This window comes from Lycium barbarum, chromosome 4 (genome assembly GCF_019175385.1).
Source record: "Lycium barbarum isolate Lr01 chromosome 4, ASM1917538v2, whole genome shotgun sequence".
In the NCBI taxonomy this organism is placed as follows: Eukaryota; Viridiplantae; Streptophyta; class Magnoliopsida; order Solanales; family Solanaceae; genus Lycium; species Lycium barbarum.
Window position 1 is genome coordinate 26312671 of NC_083340.1, and position 14022 is coordinate 26326692.

At 35.2% G+C, this 14022-nt stretch overlaps 1 pseudogene; it reads right to left on the reverse strand.

Moving 5' to 3' along the window:
• Positions 1 to 905: 905 nt before the first annotated feature.
• LOC132635643 (peroxisomal fatty acid beta-oxidation multifunctional protein AIM1-like) lies at positions 906 to 10792 on the reverse strand (annotated as a pseudogene).
• Positions 10793 to 14022: the final 3230 nt, after the last annotated feature.

Genomic DNA, 14022 nt, shown 5'->3' on the forward strand with positions numbered 1-14022 from the left:
TTCCACCCTCAAGGTGGATAAAAAAAACACTCAAATCCCGGGATTAGTTATCCCGAGTTTTTTTTTTTCAACCAAATGTTGGATAAGGCGGTACTAATTTTTATCCCAGGACTGTTTTTCTCCATCCATCACACCAAACGAGCCCTAAAAGTATAAGGGCAAATATGACCCTTTTCTGTTTATTATATCATCTTTCATAGTCATTGCTGGTTCTTATTTCGTCATCTCCGTCCGCATGTCCATAAACCATGTATACACTTTTAACTGTTCCATTTTACGGGTAAACATGTTATCTTGTTAATTTGAGTTAAAGGCATTTTACACTTCCAATGTTTTACACTTTTGGCTATTTTCACCCTAACTTGTTTTTTTAAGGAGCTGTAGCAAGACCTTCAGTCACGCATGTTCTAGTACAACACTATCCACTTCAGTTATTCTTCAGTCCCAAGTGGTTCACAGATACGGTTCGTTATCCAAGTCTTCGAGGAAGCCCCAAGCGATTGAACAACAACGACCCAACATATTTGACATTTTGACTAAAAACCTTTGAAGTTGGTTGGTTTGAAAGACATGATTATAAAACTCCCCCACAAACTTCCAAGTTGGCTGGAGACGCATTGTTACCTCAAAAGCTCGACTTGTACTTCTTTTAATTTTTTTTTTTTAATTACTTAGGGTTAGGGGAAGAGAAAATGAGAAAGGGATTACAACGTGGGGATTCGAATTCTCACCAACAAGGTAAAAGTTCAGGTAGTCAACCAACTGAGCTACTAGATCCCTACACTCAACTTGTACTCCATTTTCATACTACGTTTCTTCACTTTAAACTGTGCTGCAAATTTCATGACTTGATAAGTCACAAATTCACGCGTATGAACAAAAGTTGGCTTGTAATTTCAGTAACCTCAGATGCTTAACTTTGGTCACTTCTTCAAGTGATGAAAATTAAATGGTGGAAATCATTCGTTTTCTTCCAATTGGTATAAGACAATTGTTTCTAGAAGAACACTTTCAACTTATGACAATCAATTGCCTCAGAGAATTACAGTGGTTTGTAGAGCCAAAACTGGAACCATCCAGCTGTTTGGCTTCTGTTACAACTGCCATCAACTAACTTGAGGGAAATAAATACAAAAACTAAACGGACCAAGAATAATTAACTAACTAGTTGTAATTAATAGAACTTCCTACTAATAGTAATTAGCTAACTCTCTAGCCTTATTTTCGAGCTCAAATTCAGCATGCTTGCATTCCTGCTTCTTCTGTATTGATTCGGTCATGATATGCTGGCATGGAGGTTAGGTCAACACGATCCTCCCTGGGACGCATCATGAAGGACGATGTCAAGAAATGAATTTAACAAAAGAGCAGGATAAAGAAAGAAGCAAAATGGTTCGAGAAAAAATATCCTTACCAAGGGCAAACCCTTTGCAGCTTTCTGCTCCAAGAATGTTGATGGCTTAAAGAATTCACCATAGGCCTCATACCAACTTTTTAGCTTTGAGTAAATGTACTCAGATCCAATGGAATCAGCCCAAAACATGACACCTCCACTGCACAAAGTATAGTCTTACAGTAATTACAATATGCTCAATAGCTAGTCTAGAATAGACAATGAATTATCTACATAGGGTTGGCATTCAAGGAATTAACTGATCATTTGTATGTTAGCAGACTTTAGAAGTAAAATGTAAGAATGGTTAATTGAAGAACGTTTTAAGGTGGACTAATTTCTGCTTTGCTACTTACGTTTCTGAGGGAAATTTAAACCCATGGACAGATGCCATATCAATATCAGATGATCTCACAACTATTCCGTCCTCAATAACTCGACAAGCCTCGTTCACCACTGGAAAGAATATCATTTCTAGAATTTCTTCATCCGTCACAGATATTGGCTGCCGAATCACACACAACAAAATGATGTTAGTACTTGTATCAATCAAACATGCACAATATAGTATTGACTGTAGTTACGCGTGAATGTATGATAGGAACAATCGCAAGAATTCAGATTACAAGAAGGATTCAGCTGTAACAAACCTTTCCACCAGGAGAAATATTGGTAAGTCGCATAGACTCCTCAACAATTTGCATCACAGAGTGATCAGCTTCTGGCTTGCTTCCTTTATTGTACGTGTAATATCCTTCACCATTCTTCTTACCTACGATGCAAGTATTCATTTAAAAAACCAGACCACTTTGAGTGACAAATCATGAAAATAGAACCAACACACTTAGTAGACTCTTGGAATTGTACTACCATTATTCTTCTTGTAAAGGTCATTAGCTTCTTAAGTTGAAACTTCTATCCCCTTTAAAATTTTGTTCCCTTTAATTTTGAATTGGGCAATATTTTCAAGCCAATAGTTAAGTGGAAAATAGAAATGTCTTCAGTACCTTCCCGTCCATTGTCTACCATTAGTTGAACCAAGGGCGACTGAAAAGCGCGGTCTGGAAAAGCAGCAACAAACTCTTTGACACCAGCCAAAAATATACCATAGCCAGTAAGATCCTGAAGCCTGCATATCATAATATACCAAAATGTTAATATGAACAGACTTGGTATATAGTGTATGCTCATGTCTTCACATGCCAAGATGAACTAGTTTCACTCTAGAGAAAAACTTACTGAAAAGGACCAAGCCGCATGCCAAACTCAGTAATCACCCGGTCAATTCTGAAGATATCAACACCTAAATTTGCCAACAAGTCTGGTCCTTGCATGTAAGGGAAGAAGCTCCGGTTGACAGCAAAACCAGTACAATTTTTCACTATGATGGGGACTTTCTTCAAAATCTTTGTAAATTTTATCACATCAACAATTACTTGTGGAGAAGTACTTTCCGTCCTCACTATTTCCACCAGAGGCATCAAATGTGCAGGACTTCACCCAAAAAAAGAAAGAAAAATTAAAACCATGAAAATTAGAATTAAGGAATAGAGCAAGTCATGAAACAGTACTAGTATATAATCTCAAATAAGGCACCAATTTTGTCATTTTCTCCTCTCATCAGAACTATCTTCTTGTTGCTTTAGTGAGAAGACAGATTATGTTATATCAAGTTAAAGAATGCACTTATCAGGCTCTTGCAGTGATTTGTTAAATGACAGTGCAACCACACCGTCTTCCCTTCTCTAGTTTTAGCTAAAAGTTAAGCAAGACACATTCTGATCATATTGCTAGTTAAACCTTCTTATAATATTACTTAAAAATTCCCCTTGAAACTAATATTAGGCTTTCAAATTAATAAGCTCGTAAAACATTTACCGATTGTGAGAAAAAAACATTTTGATAAGCATGCTGGTTAAACCTTACAACAACAACAACATACCCAGTGAAATCCCACAGTGTGGGGTCTGGGGAGGGTAAAATGTACGCAGACCTTACCTCCATATCGGAAGATAGAGAGGCTGTTTCCGGAAGACCCTCGACTCAAGAGAAAACATGATGAGAAAAGGTCATATAAGCAGGAACAGTTCAAAGCAATACGAAAATGAAACTAACGAAAGCGAAAAAGCCATGATAAAGCAGTATGAGAAAACAGAAACAGTGGCTACCACCAGTGGCGGAGCCAGAATTTTCAGTAAGAGGGTTCAAAAATATAAAGAGGTAAATATACAAGAAGCTAAGGGGGTTCAACACCTACCATATATACATAAAAAAATAATTTTAACCTTCAATATACACTGTAATTTTCTGCCGAGGGGGTTCGGATGAACCCCCTCAACTACACTTGGCTCCGCCCCTGGCTACCACAGAGAAATACGATAATTGTGGTACACGAACTAACATATAGTTGCACGAATCAAAGGACAAGAAAATGAAGATCAAAACCGCGACTACTAGTACGACGGGATACTAGCCTTCTACCCTAATCTGAGTCCTCCATAGCCTCCTATCTAAGGTCATGTCCTCGGTAAGCTGGAACTGCGCCATGTCCTGTCTAAGCACCTCTCCCCAATACTTCTTCGGCCTACCTCTACCTCTTCTGAAACCGTCCATAGCCAACCTTTCACACCTCCGCACTGGGGCATCTGTGTCTCTCCTCCTCACATGCCCAAACCATCTCAGTCGCGCTTCCCGCATCTTGTCCTCCATTGATGCCACTCCCACCTTATCTCGGATATCTTCATTCCTAATCCTATCTCGCCTGATGTGCCCACACATCCATCGCAACATTCTCATTTCTACAACTTTCATCTTCTGGACGTGCGAGTTCTTGACTGCCCAGCACTCCACCCCGCACAACAAAGTCGGTCTCACTACCACTTTGTAGAACTTGCCTTTAAGTTTTGGTGACACCTTCTTATCACACAGCACTCCTGAAGCGAGCCTCCATTTCGTCCACCCCTGCACCAATACGATGCGTGACATCATCGTCAATATCCCCATCTCCTTGTACAATAGACCCAAGATACTTAAAGCTTCTTTTCTTTTGGATGGCCTGGGTACCCAGCCTCACTTCCACGCCAGCCTCATGTGTCTCATCACTAAACTTACACTCCATGTACTTTGTCTTGGTCCTACTCAACTTGAAACCTTTAGACTATAGAGTTTGTCCCCAAACCTCCAGCTTAGCATTCACTCCATTGCGGGTCTCGTCAATCAGGACTATGTCATCCGCGAATAGCATGCACCATGGCACCTCACCTTGAATTTGCCGCGTCAAACCATCCATCACCAAGGCAAATAAAAAAGGGCTAAGAACTGATCCCTGATGCAACCCCATCTCCACTGGGAAGTGTTCCGAGTCTCCTCCCACTATTCTAACCCTGGTCTTGGCTCCCTCATACATGTCCTTGATTGCCCTAATGTACGCCACAGGTACACTTCTAACCTCCAAGCATCTCCATAAAACCTCTCTTGACACTTTATCGTAAGCCTTTTCTAGGTCGATGAAAGCCATGTGTAAGTCTCTCTTCCTCTCCCTATACTGCTCCACCAGTCTCCTTACAAGATGAATGGCTTTTATAGTCAAACGCCCCGACATGAATCCGAACTGGTTCTCTGTAATGGACACGCCTCTCCTCACCCTCATCTCCACCACCCTTTCCCACACTTTCATAGTGTGACTTAGCAGCTTGATACCTAGATAGTTGTTGCAACTTTGAATATCGCCCTTGTTCTTGTACAAAGGAACCATCGTACTCCACCTCCATTCCTCGGGCATCTTCGTCGTCTTAAAAATGACATTAAACAACCCAGTCAGCCACTCCAAACCTGCCTTGCCTGCACTCTTCCAAAACTCCCCAGGAATCTCGTGAGGCCCGGTCGCTCTTCCTCTACGCATCCTACGGACAGCTCCCTTAACCTCCTCTACTTTTATACTCCTACAATACCCAAAATCGCGCCGCCCCTCAGAGTACTCCAAATCTCCCAACACAATGCTGGTTAAACCTTCTTATAGTAATTTCTCTTAAATCTGTTTTCCAGCTTTCAAGTTAATATTCTCTTATACAAAATATATTGTTTGTGATACACCTGATTTAACATATATAGCCAAGTTCATTCTCTTCACATCTCAGTGTAAACGTTCAGGCAAAAATTCAGTATAAAATTGAACCTCACCTGAATAAATGTATCCCCAAAATCCGATCTTGACTACTTGTTCTTTCCCCAATCACATCAAGACTAATTGTAGACGTGTTTGATGTAAAAATGCACTCTGAAGTACAATATTTCTCAATGTCTTCAAATATTGATTGTTTCAGCACCACATTTTCATTAACAGCCTGAGATAGAGAGAGATAAATTTCATCAGAAAAATGGAAATGTAATATGCATCATCCACAAGGAGAGGTGGAAAAAATTCAATATGAAAATAAAAACAATGAAAATTAGAGAATTAACGACATCAGAGTTGACATGCTACACCAAAAAGCTCCCAAATTTCTGAAAAAGAACTCAGTTGAAATCTAATTTGAAATGGACAAGCCTATTCAGAATAATATTCTTCAATCCTTTAGCTATTGGGCATTTCTATTGAACTAAGGGTAGGATAGCATCCGAGTGGTAGTAAAACAATGGACAAAGGATGTTACAAAGTTTCCTTACCCTATCAAAGAATAAAAAGGATGCTACAAAGCTTCCTAAGAGTCATCAATAGTATGGAAAAACAGGGCAGAAAAATAGCATGAAAACTAAGAGGAAGAAGGGAAGAGGTCGTCAATGGATTACCTCAATAACCATGTCGACATCTTTTAAGTCCTCATAGTCTAAAGTGCCTTTAAGAAGAGACAAAGTCCCTTTCATCTTATCCTGATTCAGCTTTCCTCTTGTTACAAAGCCTTGTAGATTTGCTGGAACACAAATAGCATAAGAATAGTATCAGAAGTATGTTCTGACATCCAATTATTGCTTTTCTGTCCTGCTACTATCTTTATTTGCCTCCTTATCCAATATATCAAAACTTGTGGAACATTAAATTACACAAATATATTCAAGATGTCAGACTAACCTTCTACCGATTTCACCGCTTTCAATAGATATTCATGGTTAATTTCTTTAAGTACGACACTGATGTTGCTCATAATGAGAGCTGTAGCAATCCCAGATCCCATTAAACCACCACCAACAACAGCAGCTTTTTCTATTCTCTGAGGCTTAAGCCCAATATCAGTAACACCTGGTACCTGTAAATTGTATAGAAACAGTTCTAATTTATTTGTCCGTTCTTAATTAGACAGTGAAAGAAGTAGCATCTATAGCCTAAAATCTATCATAAGCTGACCTTTGATGTTGCACGTTCAGCCAGAAATACATGAAGAAGACCTTTTGCAGTATTTGACAGCACTAGCTCTTTAAATACTTTATCTTCCTGCAATCAGTTACACACAGATTATAAGCAGATACCAAACAATCTCTAGTAATAAATCATAGAAGCAACTACAGGCAATAATTGTTGCCATGTCCTCACTGAAAGACTAGGGGGGAACCAAGATATCAATATACAAGTTATTCCAGAAGTAGTCATTGATATGTCGAAGCAAAACATATAATGCACTTTTATGTCATAGGAGTGTTCACCTTAAGAACACCAGAATATCCTCCAGATATGATGCCTTCTTCGATCACATCAAGACAGGCTCTGTAATGAGGCACTGTGTAACGTTGTCTAGCACTTTTCAGTATCTCGAGTGATTCATCCTGGGGTCCAAGTTTATCTGTCTTTTGAAGAGAATTGCAATTTGGCTGGCCGCCTTCGACGATGTCGAGTGCCCAACACCGAGCAACTGTCAAGAGCTCCTCAGAAGAGACAATGGCATCAATAAGACCCAACTCCTTTCCTTGTTCAGAAGTTATGGTCTTCGATGACTGTTCAGCATTTAGACAAAGCTTCAGCATCTTTATGTTACCATCTAAACTACAAAGACTGATTACATAGTATATGTTTCAAGAATGACACTTACCATCAACATGTCAATAGCCGTTGAGGTCCCAACTAACCTTGGAAGCCTTTGGGTACCTCCACATCCAGGAATAACTCCAAGCCTCAGCTCAGGTAAACCAAGATCAGATTTTGGTGTGGCAATTCGAGCACTGCACCCCTACACAATTTAAATAGAAGAAAACAATTATATGAAATTTTGAGAACAATGAAGTATAAGGGCTACATTAAATGAAAAAACTTGAGCAGACAAAACAAACCATAGCCAACTCCAAGCCACCTCCAAGGGCAAATCCTTGAATTGCAGCAACAGAAGGCTTCTTCCCATCTATATATGATCACCAAAGTTTTGGTTATCAAACTACATATTAATTGCCAACTACTTTAGAACTTCTAAGAAATTATTGGCAAAGAACATAAAAAAACTATCGACATACTTTCGATTTTGTTAACCACCAGTCCAACTGATGCATCTGGTAAAAGTGATATGTCTCCTGGAATTTTTGAAGGAAAAGCGGGTTAGATGACACTAGGGACACTAGTTGATCAAATAAGTGACTAAAATTTACCATGTTTATGAACGTTCTCCACAACACTGATGTCCAAACCACAACAAAATCTACCATCCGCACCTATCAACAGGCGATACCGACAAACATTTTAAAATAAAAGTGTTCATCTAGCACAAAACAATTTCAAGAAAAGACTTGACATTAGCAGGTCATAAATAACAATAAAAACTATGATGAACAATTTTGGTTGCAGTAGCAATATACATCTCTTGCTCCAAGTGTAAGAGTTCTGCCAAATGATTTTTATTAATTGCACCTTTGAGTTGGAAAGAATTTTCACTTTAAAACAAAGTTACTCCTTTATCCTAATCTGTTGCACATTTTTGCTTATTGGCATTAGTTTAAACAATTCTCCTATTTATGCAGACTTATTTAAATTCATATACTGAAGCATTTCGTAGATAAAGAACAAAAGGATTCCTCTAAAATAGTGATTTTCCGTTCCGTGTCTGAAAATATTACGTAGTTAAAGTGTATCCTATATTTGACTCTTTACATTACGTAGTTTTTTTTTTTTTTTTGAAAATTATTTTTATTACATGAGAGTAGGGGAAGGGGATTACAATGTGGGGGTTCGAACTCTCACCAACAACACTAATAAAGTGAAAGTTCAGATAGTCAGCCAACCAACTGAGCTACTAGATTAAAGAGTAATTATTTATCGAAAACTTACCGGAAAGAACAATGGCCTTTACATTATCGTTATCAATAGCGTCTTGATAGCATCTCTTCAACTCCTCAATTGCTATTATTCATAATCATAGTAAACACAATTAACAACATTTCCAGTTTCTATAATAGGACTCAGAAGATAAAGGAAAGAATAGAAGAAAAAGCAAAGCTAAAAATGTACTTTAGTATGGTGGCCTCATCAAGCGAAAAAATGTACTTTACTAATTTTGAAGGCTGCGTTTAATTGTAGAAAAAACCATACTCATTCCGTTCTAAAAAAATTATCTTAGTTTGACTTGACACAAAATTTAAAAAATAAAAGAATATTTTTCAAATATATGGTCCAAAACAAACCTTAAATATTTGTGTGGCTGCAAATTATCTCATAAAATTAAATTGTTTCTAAATATAGAAAGGTGTTAATTTTTTTAAGACAGACTATAAAGGAAAGGAAAATAATTTTTTTGGGACTAAGAGAGTAGTATTATCTCAAATTTACTATTCCCAGGGTCCCACCTTAGTAGGTAATTTGATCTTATTTTAGTTTAAATAACTGGTTTACAGAACCAATTGTGAGAACTTGGAAAGAAAACAAAAATCAAATTATGAAAAACAGTTGTATATTTGACTAATTTTCTAGAATGAAATATTTGAAGGAATGTATAGGTGAGGTAGAGACAATTTTATTAATCCAAGACTCAGCTACAAAGTTGGGAGTCATATAGTGATAAATTAAAAAGGAAAATGAGACAACTTTTTTAAGTTGGAGCATTCTAAAGATTACTTATTTTTAATATAGATGTGGACTTTTTTAGGTGTCGTTTGGCTATAAAAATTATTCTTTTTTCCGGAATTTTTTTTATTTTTGGGCGTTTGGCCATAAATATTCAAGTTGTATTCTAGAATACCAAAAACTCAAAAAATTTATTTTTCAAAAAAAAAAATCACTTCTTTACAACTATATTTTAACAAAAACTATAATTTTAAAAACTATGACCAAACACAACTTCAACTTCAACTTCAACTTTAAAAATTTCAAAAAAAAAGTGAATTTATTTTTTATATCTATGACCAAACGCCTACTTATTGAATTTTTTTGTAAAAGAATAAGAAGAAAAAGAACCTGAGAAGGATTAAGCATTGTGATAAGTGCCACGCCATCATTCCCAATTTCCATGTTGATTGAAGCGTTCTTTGCCATTTCTTCTAATCAAACAAGTATATCACCTCCTTCCTGAAATTGTAAGTTCCTGTAATACAAAACACAAATTTGGTAAGCTATTTATTTTACTTTTTTGGTGATCTTCGTAACATACTCCCTCCGTCCCAATTTATGTGATATAATTCACGGAGTTTAAGAAATAAAATAAAACTTTTGAATATTGAGGTCTAAAACAAATCAAAGATATTTGTGTGGTTATAAATCATCTGGTTAAGCATAAAAGATAAAGTTTAAAGTTAATTTGTTGTCAAATAAGAAAATGTATCATTCTTTTTTGGACGAATTAAAAATAAAAGTGTATCACATAAATTGGGACAAAGGGAGTAGTAACTTTTTCGTCTCAATTTGTATTGCACCATTTTCATAGTGAATCTTGACACCATACATACCTTTGAGTGATCTAGTTTACAAAATAGCAGCAATTATTAGGTTTTGTATATTAATTTATATATATATATATATATTATAGATTTTTTATATTTGGGCTACTGCCAGTAAATAAGTTTGATTGGAGAGACATAAACAAAAGAATCCCGATAATATATTACCGTTTCATATATATATAATTTTCACAAGTTTCAAAAATTCAAAGTCAAATTACACCGTAAGTTTAATTTTCTATATATTTTTCAGCAAATACTGAGGACGTTAATATATTCTGAGTAAATTTTCAAAATGAACAAAAAAGGAGAAAAGTAAGCAATGCTATAATTTACAGCGCAATGCTTAAGTGTTTGAAATGCAAGATGAATATGAGATGAATGAATAATGAAAAAGAGAAAGACCTGTGCCTTTGAAATATCTTGAAGCTGTGTGATTTGAAGGTCCAGCTCAATTGTTATGTGACTGACTGGTGAGATAATGTGCTGTATCTATATGCCAAAAAAGGAAGCATAGTGTCGATATCAAGCCACTCAAGTTGTCGTAAAACCTTAGCCAAATCAACTACTTGAACAGTTGCCAATATAGACTCTGTATTATAAAAAATTAAAAAAAAAAAAATGAGACTCTTAATTGTCTTGACCTGACTAATAATTCAAGAACCCTCTATGTATCTTCCCGAGTCCCTGTCCATATCACTATTTGTTTACTGTTCCCATGTGTCGAATCCCGAGAAAAGGCCATAATTCCTTCTCGGGTCGAAAATGGTCCCTTAAATATATACTTATCGGTTTTAGTTCTTTGATTATCCAAAAACTTATCAAATTTGATCTCCGTCTATTTTTTATACAAACAGCGTATAAATTCATAAACCTCCGTGAGATTAATCGTTAAACCATTCCTCAGACCTATATTTCTCTTTCCCTTCTTCTTTTTCCTCAAGTTCCTCTTTTAAAAAAAAAAATCATTCTGCCATTGGTGTCGCTTTCGAGTCTCCGAAATTCGAAAAGACAAACTCAAGCACACAATTTCTGTAACCATTCTTCTCAAACGATTAATCTCACGAAAGTTTATGGGTTTGTACGCTGTTCGTATAAAAAATAGACGGAGATCAAATTTGATAAGTTTTTGAATAGTTAAAGAATTAAAACCGATAAGTGTATATATTTAAGGGACTATTTTAGACCTACTCTCGTAGATAAGAAACTATTTATAGCCTTTTCTCGTCGAATCCCTGTCCATATCACTATTTGTTTACAGTTCCCATGTGTCAAGAATAGTAATCTCTAGGAATGATTTAACAATCTTTATATACAGCTAACACTATTATAATCAGATTTAACTGCGTTCATTACAAGAATGCAGGCATAATTATGTCTAAAGTTTGTCTCCTGTAATTAAAAGTTCAAACGTTGTTGTGTTCATTCCTAGAGATTACTATTTTCTCCGTTTGAACTTTTAATTATTGGAGACAAACTTAAAAGAGCTGCTTTAATTAACATGATCGAGTAGGATGAGGCTCCTTTCAATTTTTTTTCAAGTTCTTACTTGGCAGGAGACATGTATGGTTAAAAAGTAATGACTGAAATTTAATTAACCAAAAGAAGATTTTAATCATAATTAAATTAACAAATATTTCTTTATCTTAATTTTCGATAGTTCCTCCTTTTTATATATAAGAACTTCCAATAATTAAACTTTATATATTAAGTTAATCTTTACTGATCAGTTATTTATTGTGTTCCCTTTTACTTTTAATTTGTTCGATTTGTTTTTTCTTTTTTGTTTTCAACAATTGACGAGTCAATATATGTCAATAAATTACTTTTATTTTACAAATGTTATTCATTATTCTGTATTCTTCTTAAACTTTTGATATAATACATTGATTTAATTGGCCATCTTACTGAATTTACCCTCACTTATAAGCATTTGATGTTCATTATTTTCTCAATTATATTCCCATCTATTCAAAGAAAGGGAAAAACCTATTCAAAAAACAAACAAAAAAGAAACTCGTAACAAACTTGAAAAGACATTATTTCCCCCCTAAACTTGGCTGCACAACTCACTTTAGTAATTTAACTTTATGAACGTTTATATACCCCCTAAACAACTTTCAAGTGAATTTTGTTCAACCCGCTCTTGCCCAAACCAGGTCAAAGTTGGGTGTTGTTGAGCTACTCGCCTTCTAATTCGTCCACGTCATTTATTTATTTTTAATTGATTGTGTTCAAATTAAAAAACAATTTCCCTTCTTTCTTCTTTCCCCCTTTCTTCTCTTTTTCCATATTCATGACTATGACTGTTCACGGTTTTGGTTAAAATTAAAACCAAACCGAAAATTTAACCAAACCGAATAAAAAAATTGACATTTGGTTTGGTTTTCAATTTTAAAAACCGATAATATTTGGTTTGGTGGTTCTATTAAAAGATAACCTAATAAATAACTGAACCGAACCGAACCGATAAATTATATACATAAATTTTATAATTATTTATATACATAAATCTTCTTTTTATGCTTTTATTGAGCCGAGGGTCTTTCGGAAACAGTCGTCCTACCTTGGTAGGAGTAAGGTCTGCGTACACTCTAGACTCTACCCTCCCCAGACCCCACGATGTGGGATTTCACTGGGTTGTTGTTGTTGTTGTTATATGTATAATATTAGTCTTTCATAAATAATTATAGATATTTTTTACCTTTTAATCATTAATTTAATTTTTGGTCTACTTATTTCACATGTTTTTTTAAGCCTATGTTTTTAAGAACATGTCCAAGCCCATGTCTTTAAGTCTTTTAACTTTTTAAGTGCTAAGTGTAAACCTACTAACAGAAGCTCACGTTAGAGTCTAATGTCTTTAACTTAAATTTTTAGTCTTTCTTTGTTAGCCATTTGATTTTAGGTTGTTTCTTCTTTCTTTTTTTCGAACTTATACCTTCTTTTTTCTTGTCTGAATGGGTCCTAAACTTCTAATATTTTTCATATGAAAAGGACAGAGGTTGTAGATTTGGAGGTTCCTATAAAAGATATTTCAGTAACATCAGCATTTGCTGCAACTCAAGCACATGTTAATGCCCTAATACATCTTCCGTGAGTAATCCTCCTAAAAAGCAGAAAAGAACAACTCCTTGTATTCGAGACTCTAGCCTTGGGGATAATGATAGAAAAACATCTGAAGTTTGGGATCATTACACAAAGGTTTTTTAATAAAATGGGAGAATTGAGGGCAAAATGCAAGTACTGCCCCAAAGTTTAGGATCATTACACAAAGTTTTTTTATTTCATATATTTTCATTTTAATTTTAGGCAATCTTTATATTTAGTTAATATGTATGTTTGTAACAACAACTAAAAGTTACTATGCTCTACTTTATGTCCAAGTATGTGTATTAAGATGACAAAAATGGTGCAGTCACTACTAAGTTAGTTTTTAGCTCTATATGTAATAGTTTAGCAACTTTGGATAACTTGACTATTACACTATCACTAATAGTGAAAATATTTCTATGGTGTATGTTCCACCGTAAACTATGAATAAAATTTATTGTTTGAACCAAAAAAAAAAAGACATGTCTGTTTCAACTTTTTAATGTTTTACTGATAAGTCTCATGACTTCTAGTCATAAACTGAAAATTCCAACCAAACCGACAATATCCAAATGGTGGTTATTATTTTATTTGGTTTGGTTATGATTTTAGACGTTTAAAAACCGACTAAATTGGTTTGGTTATGATTTTAATCAATAATCGATCCAAACCGAACCATGACAGCTTAGAGT